The sequence below is a fragment of the Ranitomeya imitator genome, chromosome 2 (genome assembly GCF_032444005.1).
Source record: "Ranitomeya imitator isolate aRanImi1 chromosome 2, aRanImi1.pri, whole genome shotgun sequence".
Lineage (NCBI taxonomy): Eukaryota > Metazoa > Chordata > Amphibia > Anura > Dendrobatidae > Ranitomeya > Ranitomeya imitator.
In genome coordinates, this window is record NC_091283.1 from 808460104 (window position 1) to 808480872 (window position 20769).

At 41.8% G+C, this 20769-nt stretch overlaps 1 protein-coding gene across 2 annotated transcripts in view; it reads right to left on the reverse strand.

Annotated features, from left to right (window-relative positions):
- The window catches only part of ADGRA1 (adhesion G protein-coupled receptor A1), an 873399-nt gene that overhangs the window by 617825 nt on the left and 234805 nt on the right, over positions 1-20769 (reverse strand). The gene's annotated exons all lie outside the window — the stretch shown is intronic.

Consider the following 20769-nt stretch of genomic DNA (forward strand, 5'->3'; position numbering starts at 1 on the left):
CAAAAATTAAAATGGGTTGACCAATAAGATTCAGAGGTTTTCCACCTAAGATACAAGTGGCCGGTGTATGTATGGCCCCTCCACATGATCTTTAGGTCAATTTTCCACTCATGGAGAAAGAAGTACAACAAAAGTATTTGTCACCCACTAGTAGGGATAGGGACTACACAGGTTCTTGTCCCCCAGTAGTAGAGATTGTACCAACATAAGATTTTGCCACCCAGTAGTTGGGACCTGGATCTTGCCACCCAGTAGTAGAGATAGGGCCAACATAAGATTTTGACATCCGGTAGTAGGGACAGGACCTACAAAGGTTCTTGCCACCTAGTGTAGAAGGGTTAGGACCTGGTTCTTGCCATCTAGTAGTAGGGATAGGAGGATTTCACAAATTCTTGCCCTCGGTAGTATGGATAGGACCAACATAAGATCCTGCCGCTCAGTAGTAGGGATAGGACCTACACATATTCTTGTCACCCTGTAGTAGGGATAGGCTTTACACAAGTTCTTGCCTCACACTAGTATGGATAGTACCTACGCAGGTTCTTTCTACCCATTAGTAGGGATAGTATCTACACAAGTTCTTCCCAACCAGTAGTAGGGATAGGACATACACAAATTTTTCCCTCCCAGTAGTAAGGACTAGGCGTACACAAATTCTTTCGACCCAATAGTAGGAATATGACCACACAGGTCTGTGCTAAAATACCACATAGCAGTTGTATGGTGTGTCTTTATGGTACATACATTCTTATAAGAGGTTGGTGGCTTCATAGATACTTCTTACAAATGTTTGTGAAATCTAAGCATATAGGTAACTTATTAATGTATTCCTATTAGATGTTCTGTACAGTTATTTTGTTTACTATAGAAAGTCATGCCCTTTTCTTAAGCCAAACCTTCTGCCTCAACAGAAGGCTGTTCTCATCCGAAAATTAAAATATTATAATTGCTAGACAGGCATATGACTCAACATGTCCATCAGTAATCCTCTACTACCTTCATGGAGACACAATGCGCATGCGCTAGTTTCAAGGCCTGCACAAGCGGAGATAAAAGTATTCCTCATATTGCTAACAAGTTTATAGCTGAGCTTCCACAGGTCCTGGACATTCAGAAAGTTGGTTTATGCATAATGTGCTTCATGTGTTTTCGTTTCTCAATTCCTTACCACTTCTTCATCTTTGTAGTTAGTTTTACATCAAGATGAAAACTTTGGCCACGGTTAAAGATGATAATCCGTGTGTGGCACAAATAATGGTACGCAACATTTTGCTATTTACCGAAAGTTTACTATTTCCATAGCAAAGTACGTATTTCTATTTGTTTGTCAGAATAACCTTTAGCATTAATGCCAGACGAACTGAAAACCGTCCTTTGCCTGCCTAGAATACATAATATATCGCTTGCCAATGTGGACAAAAGATCAAATCTTTCAAGCAATGATATGTACAAATGATGGATTGTAGAAATTATTTCTACAAGTTGCTAATAAAATGGTGCAGTATTGAAACGTGTTGAGAAGAGCAATAGATAGAACCGAAGAGAATGTCAAGTATGTTGTGTACCAGCTTGACATATCTAAGTTGGCTTATGAGAAAATAATGAAGCCGAGGTTTAGGGTATACTTGTGAGGAAGGGTTAAGTCCTTATTAATCCTGATGCACTATATATGTGAAAGGGGCAAAACTGCAGTACAGTATCAGCAACCGCGAAGAAACAAAGGACATGAAAGGAGCCAAAATAAAACAGTCTATTGTACTCTTAAAATAGAATATTTAATGAAAAAAAAACAAAAATAGAGTTTCAAATGCAACCACTATAAGAAGTCATAGTAGGGTGCTAGAATATATACAGTGATGCAGTGGTACATAATGGAGTTTATCCAGTATAATAAGAGTGAAGTCACAACATATACAGTGGGGGAAATAAGTATTTGATCCATTGATGATTTTCTAAATTTGCCCACTGACAAAGACATGAACAGTCTATTGTGGTATCCCGCTACCTGTTCTACTGTTGCTGAATGAGGCAGTGGTCACGTGGCAATAGATTTGTTCCAGTGTGCCAGAATTAGTTTGGGCACTGCGAGTTAGAAAATGTAATACATTGCATTGTACAGGTGCAGCTCACAAAATTAGAATATCATCAAACAGTTAATTTATTTCAGTTCTTTGATACAAAAAGTGAAACTCACATATTTTATAGAGTCACTAGCTGAAGAGCCCGGCGTTGCCTGGGCATAGTAAATATCTGTGGTTAGTTATAGCACCTCACTTCTCTTATTTTCCCATCACGCCTCTCATTTTCCCAATCACATCTTTCATTTTCCCCCTCACATCTCTCATTTTCTCCCTCACACCTCTCATTTTCTCCCTCACTCCTCTCATTCCCCCCCTAACACTTTTCATTTCGACCTCACATCTGTCATTTTCCGATCACTCCACTATTTTCCCTCACTCCTCTCATTTTGCACTCACACCTTTTCATTTTCACCTCACACCTCTCATTTTCACCTCAGTATATACATGTTTGTCATCTCCCTTATATATAGTACACACCTGTATGTCATCTCCTGTATATAGTATATACCTGTATGTCATCTCCCCTGTATATAGTATATACCTGCTGTGTGTCATCTCCCCTGTATATAGTATATACCTGTATGTCATCTCCTCCTATATATAGTATATACCTGTATGTCATCTCCTTCTATATATAGTATATACCTGTATGTCATCTCCTCCTGTATATAGTATATACCTGTGTGTCTTCTCCCCTGTATATAGTATATATCTGTGTGTCATCTCCTCCTGTATATAGTATATACCTGTATGTCATCTCCTCCTCTATATAGTATATACCTGTATGTCATCTCCTCCTGTATATAGTATGTACCTGTATGTCATCTCTTCCTCTATATAGTATATACCTGTGTGTCATCTCCCCTGTATATAGTATATATCTGTGTGTCATCTCCTCCTGTATATAGTATATACCTGTATGTCATCATCTATATATAGCATATACCTGTATGTCATCTCCTCCTGTATATAGTATATACCTGTAGGTCATCTGCTCCTGTATATAGTATATACCTGTATGTCATCTCCTCCTGTATATAGTATATACCTGTGTGTAATCTCCTCCTGTGTATAGTACATATGTGTGTCATCTCCTCCTGTATATAGTATATACCTGTGTGTCATCTCTCCTGTATATAGTATATACCTGTGTGTAATCTCCTCCTGTATATAGTATATATCTGTGTGTCATTTCCTCCTGTATTAGACCGCATTCACACATTATTTGGTCAGTATTTTTACCTCAGTATTTGTAAGCTAAATTGGCAGCCTGATAAATCCCCAGCCAACAGGAAGCCCTCCCCATGGCAGTATATATTAGCTCACACATACACATAATAGACAGGTCATGTGACTGACAGCTGCCGTATTTCCTATATGGTACATTTGTTGCACTTGTAGTTTGTCTGCTTATTAATCAGATTTTTATTTTTGAAGGATAATACCAGACTTGTGTGTGTTTTAGGGCGAGTTTCGTTTGTCAAGTTGTGTGTGTTGAGTTGCGTGTGGCGACATGCATGTAGCGACTTTTGTGAGATGAGTTTTGTGTGGCAACATGCGTGTCGCAACTTTTTGTGTGTCGAGTTGCATGTGACAGGTTAGTGCAGCAAGTTGTGTGCAGCAAGTTTTGCGCATGGCGAGTTTTTGCGCGTGGCGAGTTTTATGTGTGGTGCCTTTTGAGTATGTGCAAGTTTTGTGTGAGGCAACTTTTGCATGTGTTGCAACTTTTGTGCATGTGGCAATTTTTGCACGTGTGCAAGTTTTGCGTGTGGTGAGTTTTCCATGAGGTGAGTTTTGCACTTGTGGCGAGTTTTGCGTGAGCCTAGTTTTTGCATGTGGTGAGTTTTGCGCATGGCGAGTTTTGAGCGGCGACTTTTGTGTTTCGACTTTTATGTGGCGAGGTTGGTGTATGTGTGGTGAAATGTAATAACTAGAGCGGGGGCACCACATAGGAAATGGGGATCCAACCTGGTCTATGCTATACTAAGCCATGAAAAAACAACACAAGAAATAGACCATAAAAGGGGATCACCCAAGGCAATGGATTAAATATGAAAATTACAAATTTTATTAGAATAACACTCATGGACATAGGAAACAACCACATGGAGCACACAATTAAAAGCATTTAAAATTGGTCACACATAGGACCTAGAAACATGAACAAATGGCCCATAATAGAACCCTCCTCCTAGATGCGATCCCTCCCCAAACGCACTGTAATGGCTAATAATAATATATAGTACAGTGTAAGATGTCTGCATGAACAGCACTATTGGAATATAGGGTAAAGCAACACAACCTAAGGAGTATAGTTGTGACCATGATATATAATGCACCAGTCTGTGAATACCTCACACCAGCAGGATTACCTATGTAACACAAATAAGCAGATATGAAAAAAAAAAAAAAAAAACCTTTTTGCAATAACGTAAGACATAGACAAAAGCTTAATAAAGCATACACAGTGAATCAGATTGACCCCAAACCACACATATGGCATGTAGGTCTACTCCATTAAGGTATAGAGTTGTATATAATGCAGAGTTAGTTGTGTAGCGCTTCCACTGGTCTAGTCTAACGTGGTATATAACCTGTGCCATTAAATTGCAAAAGCTCCCATAGTGAGGGAAATAAAAGATCTGCTGAGGAGTGAGGATTCAGATCACCATTAACAAGAAACCAGTATGCAAACCCAGGAGCTGTTCAAGCTCTGTACATAGCCAAGGGGGTATCAACAGGAGGAGCAGAGACCCTACGCGTGTCGCCACACCAGTGGCTTCGTCAGGGGTAGCTCCTATGGAGATCCTGCGTCCTTATCTAATCGAGTAATTGCAATTTAATTACACCTCTAATTCCCCCCTAACACTTGTCATTTCGACCTCACATCTGTCATTTTCCGATCACTCCACTATTTTCCCTCGCTCCTCTCATTTTGCACTCACACCTTTTCATTTTCACCTCACACCTCTCATTTTCACCTCAGTATATACATGTTTGTCATCTCCCTTATATATAGTATACACCTGTATGTCATCTCCTGTATATAGTATATACCTGTATGTCATCTCCCCTGTATATAGTATATACCTGCTGTGTGTCATCTCCCCTGTATATAGTATATACCTGTATGTCGTCTCCTCCTATATATAGTATATACCTGTATGTCATCTCCTCCTATATATAGTATATAACTGTATGTCATCTTCTATATATAGCATATACCTGTATGTCATCTCCTCCTGTATATAGTATATACCTGTAGGTAATCTGCTCCTGTATATAGTATATACCTGTGTGTCATCTCCTCCTGTATATAGTATGTACCTGTATGTCATCTCCTCCTCTATATAGTATATACCTGTGTGTCATCTCTCCTGTATATAGTATACAGTTAGGTCCATATATATTTGGACAGAGACAACATTTTTCTAATTTTGGTTACAGACATTACCACAATGAATTTTAAACAAAACAATTCAGATGCAGTTGAAGTTCAGACTTTCAGCTTTCATTTGAGGGTATCCACATTAAAATTGGATGAAGGGTTTAAGAGTTTCAGCTCCTTAACATGTGCCACCCTGTTTTTAAAGGGACCAAAAGTAATTGGACAATTGACTCCAGGGCTATTTCATGGACAGGTGTGGGCAATCCCTTTGTTATGTCATTCTCAATTAAGCAGATAAAAGGCCTGGAGTTGATTTGAGGTATGGTGCTTGCATTTGGAAGGTTTTGCTGTGAAGTAAACATGCGGTTAAAGGAGCTCTCCATGCAGGTGAAGCAAGCCATCCTTAAGCTGCGAAAACAGAAAAAACCCATCCGAGAAATTGCTACAATGTTAGGAGTGGCAAAATCTACAGTTTGGTACATCCTGAGAAAGAAAGCACTGGTGAACTCATCAATGCAAAAAGACCTGGGCACTCACGGAAGACAACAGCGGTGGATGATCGCAGAATAATCTCCATGGTGAAGAGAAACCCCTTCACAAGTGAACAACACTCTCCAGGAGGTCGGCTGTTATGAAAGATAATTCAGTACCACAATGGACATAGAGGTCAGCGCACATACAGTGACCTGGCAATTATCCAAAAAACAAGAACGAGCTCTGAGACGTGGGAACTCTGTTGACCGCAATCCCTAATCCTCTCAAACCACACTAAAGGCAGCCGTGGATTGCGCCTAACGCTCCCTATGCAACTCGGCACGGCCTGAGAAACTAGCTAGCCTGAAGATAGAAAATAAGCCTACCTTGCCTCAGAGAAATACCCCAAAGGAAAAGGCAGCCCCCACATATAATGACTGTGAGTTAAGATGAAAAGACAAACGTAGAGATGAAATAGATTTAGCAAAGTGAGGCCCAACTTTCTGAACAGAGCGAGGATAGGAAAGGTAACTTTGCGGTCAACACAAAACCCTACAAATACCACGCAAAGGGGGCAAAAAGACCCTCCGTACCGAACTAACGGCACGGAGGTACACCCTCTGCGTCCCAGAGCTTCCAGCAAGCAGAAAAAAAACAAATAGACAAGCTGGACAGAAAAAAACAGCAAACAAATAGCAAAGAGGAACTTAGCTATGCAGAGCAGCAGGCCACAGGAACGATCCAGGAGGAAACAGGTCCAATACTAGAACATTGACTGGAGGCCAGGATCAAAGCACTAGGTGGAGTTAAATAGAGCAGCACCTAACGACTTCACCACATCACCTGAGGAAGGAAACTCAGAAGCCGCAGTACCACTTTCCTCCACCAACGGAAGCTCACAGAGAGAACCAGCCGAAGTACCACTTGTGACCAGAGGAGGGAGCTCTGCCACACAATTCACAACAGTACCCCCCCTTGAGGAGGGGTCACCGAACCCTCACCAGAGCTCCCAGGACGACCAGGATGAGCCATATGAAAGGCACGAACAAGATCGGGAGCATGGACATCAGAGGCAAAGACCCAGGAATTATCTTCCTGAGCATAACCCTTCCACTTAACCAGATACTGGAGTTTCCGCCTTGAAACACGAGAATCCAAAATCTTCTCCACAATATACTCCAACTCCCCCTCCACCAAAACCGGGGCAGGAGGATCAACAGATGGAACCATAGGTGCCACGTATCTCCGCAACAATGACCTATGGAATACGTTATGTATGGAAAAAGAATCTGGAAGGGTCAGACAAAAAGACACAGGATTAAGAACCTCAGAAATCCTATACGGACCAATAAAACGAGGTTTAAACTTAGGAGAGGAAACCTTCATAGGAATATGACGAGAAGATAACCAAACCAAGTCCCCAACCCGAAGTCGGGGACCCACACAGCGTCTGCGATTAGCGAAACGTTGAGCCTTCTCCTGGGACAAAGTCAAATAGTCCACTACATGAGTCCAAATCTGCTGCAACCTGTCCACCACAGTATCCACACCAGGACAGTCCGAAGACTCAACCTGCCCTGAAGAGAAACGAGGATGGAACCCCGAGTTGCAGAAAAACGGTGAAACCAAGGTAGCCGAGCTGGCCCGATTATTAAGGGTGAACTCAGCCAAAGGCAAAAAGGACACCCAGTCATCCTGATCAGCAGAAACAAAGCATCTCAGATATGTTTCCAAGGTCTGATTGGTTCGTTCGGTCTGGCCATTAGTCTGAGGATGGAAAGCCCAGGAAAAAGACAAGTCAATGCCCATCCTAGCACAAAAGGCTCGCCAAAACCTCGAAACAAACTGGGAACCTCTGTCAGAAACGATATTCTCTGGAATGCCATGTAAACGAACCACATGCTGGAAAAACAATGGCACCAAATCAGAGGAAGAAGGCAATTTAGACAAGGGTACCAAATGGACCATCTTAGAGAAGCGATCACAGACCACCCAAATGACTGACATTTTTTGAGAGACGGGAAGATCTGAAATAAAATCCATAGAGATATGTGTCCAAGGCCTCTTCGGGACCGGCAAGGGCAAAAGCAACCCACTGGCACGAGAACAGCAGGGCTTAGCCCGAGCACAAATCCCACAGGACTGCACAAAAGTACGCACATCCCGCGACAGAGATGGCCACCAAAAGGATCTAGCCACTAACTCTCTGGTACCAAAGATTCCAGGATGACCAGCCAACACCGAACAATGAACCTCAGAGATAACTTTATTCGTCCACCTATCAGGGACAAACAGTTTCTCCGCTGGGCAACGATCAGGTTTATTAGCCTGAAATTTTTGCAGCACCCGCCGCAAATCAGGGGAGATGGCAGACACAATTACTCCCTCTTTGAGGATACCCGCCGGCTCAGATACACCCGGAGAGTCGGGCACAAAACTCCTAGACAGAGCATCCGCCTTCACATTTTTAGAGCCCGGAAGGTATGAAATCACAAAGTCAAAACGGGCAAAAAACAACGACCAACGAGCTTGTCTAGGATTCAACCGCTTGGCGGACTCGAGATAAGTCAAGTTCTTATGATCAGTCAAGACCACCACGCGATGCTTAGCTCCTTCAAGCCAATGACGCCACTCCTCGAATGCCCACTTCATGGCCAGCAACTCTCGATTGCCCACATCATAATTTCGCCCAGCAGGCGAAAACTTCCTGGAAAAGAAGGCGCATGGTTTCATCAGCGAGCAATCAGAACTTCTCTGCGACAAAACAGCCCCTGCTCCAATCTCAGAAGCATCAACCTCGACCTGGAACGGAAGCAAAACATCTGGTTGACACAACACAGGGGCAGAAGAAAAATGACGCTTCAACTCTTGAAAAGCTTCCACCGCAGCAGAAGACCAATTGACCAAATCAGCACCTTTCTTGGTCAAATCGGTCAATGGTTTAGCAATACTAGAAAAATTGCAGATGAAGCGACGATAAAAATTAGCAAAGCCCAGGAACTTTTGCAGACTTTTCAGAGATGTCGGCTGAGTCCAATTATGGATGGCTTGGACCTTAACAGGGTCCATCTCGATAGTAGAAGGGGAAAAGATGAACCCCAAAAATGAAACCTTCTGAACACCAAAGAGACACTTTGATCCCTTCACAAACAAAGAATTAGCACGCAGGACCTGAAACACCGTTCTGACCTGCTTCACATGAGACTCCCAATCATCCGAGAAGATCAAAATGTCATCTAAGTACACAATCAGGAATTTATCCAGGTACTCTCGGAAGATGTCATGCATAAAGGACTGAAACACTGATGGAGCATTGGCAAGTCCGAATGGCATTACTAGATACTCAAAATGGCCCTCGGGCGTATTAAATGCAGTTTTCCACTCATCGCCTCGCTTAATACGCACAAGATTATACGCACCACGAAGATCTATCTTGGTGAACCAACTAGCCCCCTTAATCCGAGCAAACAAATCAGATAACAATGGCAAGGGGTACTGAAATTTAACCGTGATCTTATTTAGAAGGTGGTAATCTATACAAGGTCTCAGTGAACCATCCTTCTTGGCTACAAAAAAGAACCCTGCTCCTAATGGCGACGATGACGGGCGAATATGCCCCTTCTCCAAAGACTCCTTCACATAACTCCGCATAGCGGCGTGCTCAGGCACAGATAAATTAAACAGTCGACCTTTTGGGAATTTACTACCAGGAATCAAATCGATAGCACAATCACAATCCCTATGCGGAGGTAGGGTATCGGACTTGGGCTCATCAAATAAATCCCGGTAATCAGGCAAGAACTCAGGAACCTCAGAAGGGGTGGATGACGAAATAGTCAGAAATGGGACATCACCATGTACCCCCTGACAACCCCAGCTGGACACAGACATGTATTTCCAATCTAATACTGGATTATGGACTTGTAGCCATGGCAACCCCAACACGACCACATCATGCAGATTATGCAACACCAGAAAGCGAATAACCTCCTGATGTGCAGGAGCCATGCACATGGTCAGCTGGGTCCAGTACTGAGGCTTATTCTTGGCCAAAGGCGTAGCATCAATTCCTCTCAATGGAATAGGACACTGCAAGGGCTCCAAGAAAAACCCACAACGGCTAGCATACTCCAAGTCCATCAAATTCAGAGCAGCGCCTGAGTCCACAAATGCCATGACAGAATACGATGACAAAGAGCAGATCAAGGTAACAGACAGAAGAAATTTTGACTGTACCGTACCAATGGTGGCAGACCTAGCGAACCGCTTAGTGCGCTTAGGACAATCAGAGATAGCATGAGTGGAATCACCACAGTAGAAACACAGCCCAATTAAGACGTCTGTGTTCTTGCCGTTCAACTCTGGTCAAAGTCCTATCGCACTGCATAGGCTCAGGTTTAAGCTCAGGTAATACCGCCAAGTGGTGCACAGATTTACGCTCGCGCAAGCATCGACCGATCTGAATGGCCAAAGACATAGACTCATTCAGACCAGCAGGCATAGGAAATCCCACCATGACATCCTTAAGGGCTTCAGAGAGACCTTTTCTGAAAATAGCTGCGAGCGCACCTTCATTCCACTGAGTGAGTACGGACCACTTTCTAAATTTCTGACAATATACCTCTATTTCATCCTGACCCTGACACAGAGCCAGCAAATTCTTCTCTGCCTGATCCACAGAATTAGGCTCATCATACAGCAATCCGAGCGCCTGGAAAAATGCATCGATATTACTTAATGCAGGATCTCCTGGCGCAAGAGAAAATGCCCAGTCCTGAGGGTCGCCACGCAAAAAAGAAATAACGATCCTAACTTGTTGAACTGGGTCACCAGAGGAGCGAGGTTTCAAAGCCAGAAATAGTTTACAATTATTTTTGAAACTCAGAAATTTAGTTCTATCTCCAAAAAACAAATCAGGAATAGGAATTCTCGGTTCTAACATAGAATTCTGCACCACAAAGTCTTGAATACTTTGTACTCTTGCCGTAAGCTGATCCACACATGAAGACAGACCTTTAATGTCCATTTCTACACCTGTGTCCTGAACCACCCAAATGTCTAGGGGAAAAAAAAGGCAAAACACAGTGCAAAGAAAAAAAAATGGTCTCAGAACTTCTTTTTTCCCTCTATTGGGAATCATTAGTACTTTTGGCCTCCAGTACTTTTATGAAAGGTAATTCAGTACCACAATGGACATAGAGGTCAGCGCACATACAGTGACCTGGCAATAATCCAAAAAACAAGAACGAGCTCTGAGACGTGGGAACTCTGTTGACCGCAATCCCTAATCCTCTCAAACCACACTAAAGGCAGCCGTGGATTGCGCCTAACGCTCCCTATGCAACTCGGCACGGCCTGAGAAACTAGCTAGCCTGAAGATAGAAAATAAGCCTACCTTGCCTCAGAGAAATACCCCAAAGGAAAAGGCAGCCCCCACATATAATGACTGTGAGTTAAGATGAAAAGACAAACGTAGAGATGAAATAGATTTAGCAAAGTGAGGCCCAACTTTCTGAACAGAGCGAGGATAGGAAAGGTAACTTTGCGGTCAACACAAAACCCTACAAATACCACGCAAAGGGGGCAAAAAGACCCTCCGTACCGAACTAACGGCACGGAGGTACACCCTCTGCGTCCCAGAGCTTCCAGCAAGCAGAAAAAAAACAAATAGACAAGCTGGACAGAAAAAAACAGCAAACAAATAGCAAAGAGGAACTTAGCTATGCAGAGCAGCAGGCCACAGGAACGATCCAGGAGGAAACAGGTCCAATACTAGAACATTGACTGGAGGCCAGGATCAAAGCACTAGGTGGAGTTAAATAGAGCAGCACCTAACGACTACACCACATCACCTGAGGAAGGAAACTCAGAAGCCGCAGTACCACTTTCCTCCACCAACGGAAGCTCACAGAGAGAACCAGCCGAAGTACCACTTGTGACCACAGGAGGGAGCTCTGCCACAGAATTTACAACAGTCGGCGTATCAATATCCAAATCTACCATAAAGAGAAGACTGCACAAAAGTAAATACAGAGGGTTCACTGCACGGTGCAAGCCACTCATAAGCATCAAGAATAAAAAGGCTCGACTGGACTTTGCTAAAAAACATCTAAAAAAGCCAGCACAGTTCTGGAAGAACATTTTTTGGACAGATGAAACCAAGAACAACCTCTACCAGAATGATGGAAAGAGAAAAGTATGGCGAAGGCGTGGTACAGCTCATGATCCAAAGCATACCTCATCATCTGTAAAACACGGCGGAGGCAGTGTGATGGCTTGGGCATGCATGGCTGCCAGTGGCACTGGGTCACTAGTGTTTATTGATGATGTGACACAGGACAGAAGCAGCCGAATGAATTCTGAGGTATTCAGAGCCATTCTGTGTGCTTAGATCCAGCCAAATGCAGCAAAACTGATTGGTCGTCCGTCATTTCATACTACAGATGGACAATGACCCAAAACATAAAGCCAAAGCAACCCAGGAGTTTATTAAAGCAAAGAAGTGGAATATTCTTGAATGGCCAAGTCAGTCACCTGATCTCAACCCAATTGAGCATGCATTTCACTTGTTAAAGACTAAACTTCAGACAGAAAGGCCCACAAACAAACAGCAACTGAAAACCACCGCAGTGGAGGCCTGGCAGAGCATCAAAAAGGAGCAAACACTGTGTCTGGTGATGTCCATGAGTTCAAGACTTCAGGCAGTCATTGCCAACAAAGAGTTTTCAACCAAGTACTAGAAATTAACATTTTATTTAAAATTATTTAATCTGTCCAATTACTTTTGGTCCCTTTAAAAACAGGGTGGCACATGTTAAGGAGCTGAAACTCCTAAACCCTTCATCCTATTTTAATGTGGATACCCTCAAATGAAAGCTGAAAGTTTGAACTTCAACTGCATCTGAATTGTTTTGCTTAAAATTCATTGTGGTAATGTCTATAACAAAAATTAGAAAAATGTTGTCTCTGTCCAAATATATATGGACCTAACTGTATATCTCCCCTGTATATAGTATATACCTGTGTGATATCCTGTATTAGACCTCGTTAACACGTTATTTGGTCAGTATTTTTACCTCAGTATTTGTAAGATAAATTGGCAGCCTGATAAATCCCCAGCCAACAGGAAGCCCTTCCCCTGGCAGTATATATTAGCTCACACATACACATAATAGACAGCTCATGTGACTGACAGCTGCTGTATTTCCTATATGGTACATTTGTTGCTCTTGTAGTTTGTCTGCTTATTTATCAGATTTTTATTTTTGAAGGATAATACCAGACTTGTGTGTGTTTTAGGGCGAGTTTCGTTTGTCAAGTTGTGTGTGTTGAGTTGCGTGTGGCGACATGCATGTAGCGACTTTTGTGAGATGAGTTTTGTGTGGCAACATGCGTGTAGCAACTTTTTGTGTGTCGAGTTGCATGTGACAGGTTAGTGTAGCAAGTTGTGTGCAGCAAGCTTTGCGCATGGCGAGTTTTGCGCGTGGTGAGTTTTATGTCTGGTGCCTTTTGAGTATGTGCAAGTTTTGTGTGAGGCAACTTTTGCATGTGTTGCAAATTTTGTGAATGTGGCAATTTTTCCGCGTGTGCAAGTCTTGCGTGTGGCGAGTTTTCCATGAGGTGAGTTTTGCACTTGTGGCGAGTTTTGCGTGAGCCTAGTTTTTGCATGTGGCGAGTTTTGAGCGGTGACTTTTGTGTTTTGACTTTTATGTGGTGAGGTTGGTGTATGTGTGGTGAAATGTGTGCTGAGGGTGGTATATGTGTTCAAGCACGTGGTAGTGTGTGGCGCATTTTGTGTGTGTGTTCATATCCCCATGTGTGATGAGTATCTCATGTCGGGGCCCCACCTTAGCAACTGTACGGTATATACTCTTTGGCGCCATCGCTCTCATTCTTTAAGTCCCCCTTGTTCACATCTGGCAGCTGTCAATTTGCCTCCAACACTTTTCCTTTCACTTTTCCCCATTATGTAGATAGGGGAAAAATAGTTTGGTAAATTGGAAAGCGCAGAGTTAAAATTTCACATCACAACATAGCCTATGACGCTCTCAGGGTCCAGACGTGTGACTGTGCAAAATTTTGCTGCTGTAGCTGCGACGCCTCCAACACTTTTCCTTTCACTTTTTTCCCCATTATGTAGATAGGGGCAAAATTGTTTGGTGATTTGGAACGCGCGGGGTTAAAATTTCGCCTCACAATATAGCCTATGACGCTCTCGGGGTCCAGACGTGTGACTGTGCAAAATTTTGTGGCTGTAGCTGCGACGGTGCAGATGCCAATCCCGGACATACACACATACACACACACACACACACACACACACTCAGCTTTATATAGTAGACTAGCTGAAGAGCCCGGCGTTGCCTGGGCATAGTAAATATCTGTGGTTAGTTATAGCACCTCACTTCTCTTATTTTCCCATCACACCTCTCATTTTCCCAATCACATCTTTCATTTTCCCCCTCACATCTCTCATTTTCTCCCTCACACCTCTCATTTTCTCCCTCACTCCTCTCATTCCCCCCTAACACTTGTCATTTCGACCTCACATCTGTCATTTTCCGATCACTCCACTATTTTCCCTCGCTCCTCTCATTTTGCACTCACACCTTTTCATTTTCACCTCACACCCCTCATTTTCACCTCAGTATATACATGTTTGCATCTCCCTTATATATAGTATACACCTGTATGTCATCTCCTGTATATAGTATATACCTGTATGTCATCTCCCCTGTATATAGTATATACCTGTATGTCATCTCCTCCTATATATAGTATATACCTGTATGTCATCTCCTTCTATATATAGTATATACCTGTATGTCATCTCCTCCTGTATATATTATATATCTGTGTCATCTCCTCCTGTATATAGTATATACCTGTATGTCATCTTCTATATATAGCATATACCTGTATGTCATCTCCTCCTGTATATAGTACATACTTGTAGGTCATCTGCTCCTGTATATAGTATATACATGTGTGTCATCTCCTCCTGTATATAGTTTATACCTGTATGTCATCTCCTCCTGTATATAGTATGTACTTGTATGTCATCTCCTCCTCTATATAGTATATACCTGTGTGTCATCTCTCCTGTATATAGTATATATCTGTGTGTCATCTCCTCCTGTATATAGTATATACCTGTGTGTCATCTCCTCCTGTATATAGTATATACGTGTGTCATCTCCTCCTGTATATAGTATATACCTGTGTGTCATCTCCTCCTGTATATAGTATAGACCTGTGTGTCATCTCCTCCTGTATATAGTATATACCTATGTGTCATCTCCTCCTGTATTAGGCCTCGTTCACACGTTATTTGGTCAGTATTTTTACCTCAGTATTTCTAAGCTAAATTGGCAGCCTGATAAATCCCCAGCCAACAGGAAGCCCTCCCCCTGGCAGTATATATTAGCTCACACATACACATAATAGACAGGTCATGTGACTGACAGCTGCCGTATTTCCTATATGGTACATTTGTTGCTCTTGTAGTTTGTCTGCTTATTAATCAGATTTTTATTTTTGAAGGATAATACCAGACTTGTGTGTGTTTTAGGGCGAGTTTCATGTGTCAAGTTGTGTGTGTTGAGTTGTGTGTGGCGACATGCATGTAGCGACTTTTGTGAGATGAGTTTTGTGTGGCAACATGCGTGTAGCAACTTTTTGTGTGTCGAGTTGCATGTGACAGGTTAGTGTAGCAAGTTGTGTGCAGCAAGTTTTGCGCATGGCGAGTTTTGCGCGTGGTGAGTTTTATGTCTGGTGCCTTTTGAGTATGTGCAAGTTTTGTGTGAGGCAACTTTTGCATGTGTTGCAAATTTTGTGCATGTGGCAATTTTTCCGCGTGTGCAAGTTTTGCGTGTGGCGAGTTTTCCATGAGGTGAGTTTTGCACTTGTGGCGAGTTTTGCGTGAGCCTAGTTTTTGCATGTGGTGAGTTTTCCGCGTGGCGAGTTTTGAGCGGCGACTTTTGTGTTTCGACTTTTATGTGGCGAGGTTGGTGTATGTGTGGTGAAATGTGTGCTGAGGGTAATATGTGTTCAACCACGTGGTAGTGTGTGGCGCATTTTGTGTGTGTGTTCATATCCCCATGTGTGGTGAGTATCTCATGTCGGGGCCCCACCTTAGCAACTGATCGGTGTATACTCTTTGGCGCCATCGCTCTCATTCTTTAAGTCCCTCTTGTTCACATCTGGCAGCTGTCAATTTGCCTCCAACACTTTTCCTTTCACTTTTCCCCATTATGTAGATAGGGGAAAAATAGTTTGGTGAATTGGAAAGCGCGGAGTTAAAATTTCACCTCAAAACATAGCCTATGACGCTCTCGGGGTCCAGACGTGTGACTGTGCAAAATTTTGTTTCTGTAGCTGCGACGCCTCCAACACTTTTCATTTCACTTTTTTCCCCATTATGTAGATAGGGGCAAAATTGTTTGGTGAATTGGAAAGCACGGGGTTAAAATGTCACCTCACAACGTAGCCTATGACACTCTCAGGGTCCAGATGTGTGACTGTGCAAAATTTTGTGGCTGTAGCTGCGACGCCTCCAACACTTTTCCTTTCACTTTTTTCCCCATTATGTAGATAGGGGCAAAATTGTTTGGTGAATTGGAACGCGCGGGGTTAAAATTTCGCCTCACAATATAGCCTATGATGCTCTCGGGGTCCAGACGTGTGACTGTGCAAAATTTTGTGGCTGTAGCTGCGACGGTGCAGATGCCAATCCCGGACATACACACACACACACACATACACACATTCAGCTTTATATAGTAGATTACAATCAAAGTGATCTATTTTACGCGTTTATTTCTGTTACTGTTGATGATTATGGCTTACAGCCAGTGAAAACCCAAAAGTCATTATTTCGGTAAATTAGAATACTTTATAACACGAGCTTGAAAAAATGATTTTAAAATCCAAAATGTTGGCCTACTGAAATGTATGTTCAGTAAATGCACTCAATACTTGGTCGGGGCTCCTTTTGCATCAATTACTGCATCAATGCGGTGTGGCATGGAGGCGATCAGCCTGTGGCAATGCTGAGGTGTTATGGAAGCCCAGGTTGCTTTGATAGCAGCCTTCAGCTCGTCTGCATTGTTGGGTCTGGTGTCTCTCATCTGCTTCTTGACAATATCCCATAGATTCTCTATTGGGTTAAGATCAGGCAAGTTTGCTGGCCAATCAATAACAGTGATACTGTTGTTTGTACACCAGGTATTGGTACTTTTGGCAATGTAGATAGGTGCCAAGTCCTGCTGGAGAATTAAATTTCCATCTCCAAAAAGCTTGTTGGCAGAGGGAAGCATGAAGTGCTCTAAAATGTCCTGGTAGATGGCTGGGGCCTCCCACCACACTATAATTTTAAGGGTAGGTTAATTTTAACATTGAGAAGCAGAATTTCAAAAATAAAATCCAGAAAATCACATTGTATAAAATATACAAATGTATTTGCATTTTGCAGTGAGAAATAAGTTTTTGATCCCACTGGCAAACAAGACTTAATACTTAGTGGCAAAACCCTTGTTGGCAAGCACAGCAGTCAGACATTTTTTGTAATTGATGATGAGATTTGCACACATGTCAGGAGGAATTTTGGTCCACTCCTCTTTGCAGATCATCTCTAAATCATTAAGATTTTCAGGCTGTCGCTTGGCAACTTGGAGCTTCAACTCCCTCCATAAGTTTTCTATGGGATTAAGGTCTGGAGACTGGCTAGCCCACTCCATGATCTTAATGTGCTTCTGTTTGAGCCACTCATTTGTTGCCTTGGCTGTATGCTTTGGGTCATTGTCATCCTGGAAGACCCAGCCAGCCACGACCCATTTTTGGGAAGAGGGAGGAGGGAAGATGGTTTTCACTCAGGATTTTACAGGACATGGCTCCATCCACTCTGTCATTGATGTGGTGAAGTAATCCTGTGCCCTTAGCAGAGAAACAACCCCAAAACATAATGTTTCCACCTCCATTCTTGACAGTGGGGAGGGTGTTCTTTGTGTTGTAGGCAGCATTTTTCTTCCTCCAAACAGAGCGAGTTGAGTTAATGCCAAATAACTCAATATTTGTCTCATCTGACCTCAGCACATTCTTCCAATCACTCACAGAATCATCCAGGTGTTCATTGGCAAACTTCAGATGGGCCCGCACATGTGCCTTCTTGAGCAAGTGAACCTTGCAGGCACTCCAGGATTTTAAACCTTTTAGGTGTAATCTGTTACCAATGGTTTTCTAGGTGGCTGTGATCCCAGCTGCCTTAAGATCAGTAACAAGTTGCCCCCGTGTAGTTTTAGGCTGATCTCACACCTTCCTCATGATGAAGGATACCCCATGAGGTGAGATTTTGCATGGTGCCCCAGATTGATGTTGATTGACAGTCATTTTGTATTTCTTCCATTTTCTTACTATTGCACCAACAGTTGTCTCCTTTTCACCCAGCGTCTTACTTACGGTTTTGTAGACCATTCCAGCTTTGTGCAGGTCTATGATCTTGTCTGTGGACAGGAATCTTCTATAAAGGTGACTATGTAAGACAGCTGTCTTCAATGTAGGTAACGAGTTGATTAGGAGCGTCTAACTGATCTGTAGGAGCCAGAACTCTTAATGGTTGGTAGGGGATCAAATACTTATTTCTCACTGCAAAATGCAAATAAATTAATATAATATATACAATGTGATTTTCTGGATTTTATTTCTTATATTCTATCTCTCAATGTTAAAATTAACCTACCCTTAAAATTATAGACTGTTCATGCCTTTGTCAGTGGGCAAACTTACAAAATCAGCAAGGGATCAAATAATTATTTCCCCCACTGTATCATGGGCCAGAAGAAAGGGTATAAGGTGAAAGTAAGAATAAAACATATGTAGAACACTAAAATGCTTACATGTGCAGTGGTTGATATCCAGCGTGTTTCGCCATTCTTCATCAGGGGGCGTAATTGTTACCATTATGATGTTGAGGTAGACTTGTGTGCAGCACGATGCCTTATAGGGTTATGACCAATCTGATGTCTAAGGTGGCCTCTGATTGAAACTAGGTCTAGGTAGGCTTGTCATCAATGTGATACCTAGATAAGCTTATGACAAATGTGATGTATGATAGGCTTGTCACCAATGTGATGCCCCGAATCAATAATTTAATTTAAATGTAACAAAATATATAATTCTCCTTAATATGTCCGAAAGAGCTGTAAAGTTTCATTATACTTTTTTCTGCTTTCTGCTGACAGTGACCATATAATCCATTTTTCTGTCATTTTGATTTTCATTTCTTCTATTTCTTCTATATTCTAACTCAAGCGATAGTTTCTTGCAACTGGTCATCAGTTTTTTTCTTTACCTTTCATCTCTTCTAATTAGAACTGTATTCCTTAAGAAATAGTAGTACTCTAGTATTTCTACCGTAAGATGAATAGCATAATATATTCTAGTCATATGTGATTCATAAAAAAATCACAAAATGCCGTAGTCTGAAAAGTTATTGTCTTTGCTTTTATAAAAAGATTAGGAAACTACATAATTGAATGTTAATAGAGAATTTTTAATATAGTCTCAAGTTGATAGGTTGACCACTGGCTATTCCCAGATATCAGCTGTAGTTTGTCGTGACTCCTGCCAGCAGGCGATACATTTTCCACAGCCCCACCACCGGACAGATAAAGCCTTACATTTGCCCATCAAGATTCATTAGCTGTTTGTGTCACACATGGAGCAGTCAGGATCAGCAAAGATAGCCATTATTTGTAAATGCTCCCTTATCTGGCTCCTTTAATTCAGAATGGATTGATAGGATATTTCATGTGAGTTTTCTAAAATTGAAAAACCTAGAATTGTAACTTGAAGTTCCTGATCCCGAAAGCAAAAAATTGTACCATGTGTCTCTTTTTTTATTCTGGTGCTTTACTAAACCAACATTGAAAACTTTGATCAAAAAATTTATTTGTTGATTTCGGGAGGTAATTTCATTTTTTTTATGTATAATTCCACTTATCAAACAAAAACAAGCGGAGAACCCTACTGTCAAAACAATTTGATCTCTACTTCTAAAATGGATGGAAGACTTTGTTTTGCCACTCGCTATCTTCTTGTCTTTGTTTTTGATATAACATCAAAAAATCTGGAGACCTCTTCCATAAGAGATTATTACACTGCAGATGCATCACTGTAAGAAAGCCTTAGAAACAAATAATATATTTAAAGGGTTAAAGGTCTTCTAGCCATTTTCAATGTACTCCTTTACAAGCAATCCAGAGACTCAGCCCTGACTTTTGAGATAGTATACTTTAATATACGTTTTCTTCAACTTTTCTGGAAATCGATCAATAAAGTTGAAACATCTAACATCTCTTTTTTAAATGTATGCCCAATGACAAAAGGACCGTGGTAATAATTTGAAGCTGGATTCAAGAAATTAAAAAAAACTACTGAACTGCCGAAAAAAAAAACTGTATATTTATAAAGAAGAATTTCAGAAACTTCAAAATGAAAAACCGAACCCATAAAAACATTCACACATACAAAAAATATGGGCTCGATGCTTCTTTGGAGGCTCAAGAACAACGTAATGAATTTTCTGAAGCAAGTATACAGTATATGTGACAACTTTAACTTCAGTAAGAATCTTCATTATGATTTATTATAATTATATACCTTCCTCTTGGAACGATCTCTGTTGGTTGACCACTTCTAGAGAGGGTATTAATGAATTTCCTTTATTTGTACACCAACTGAATGACTCTGGTTTAGCGGAATCCAAACTCTTTAGAGATGGTTTTGTGACCTTTCTCAGCCTGATAAGCATCAACAACTCTCCTTCTG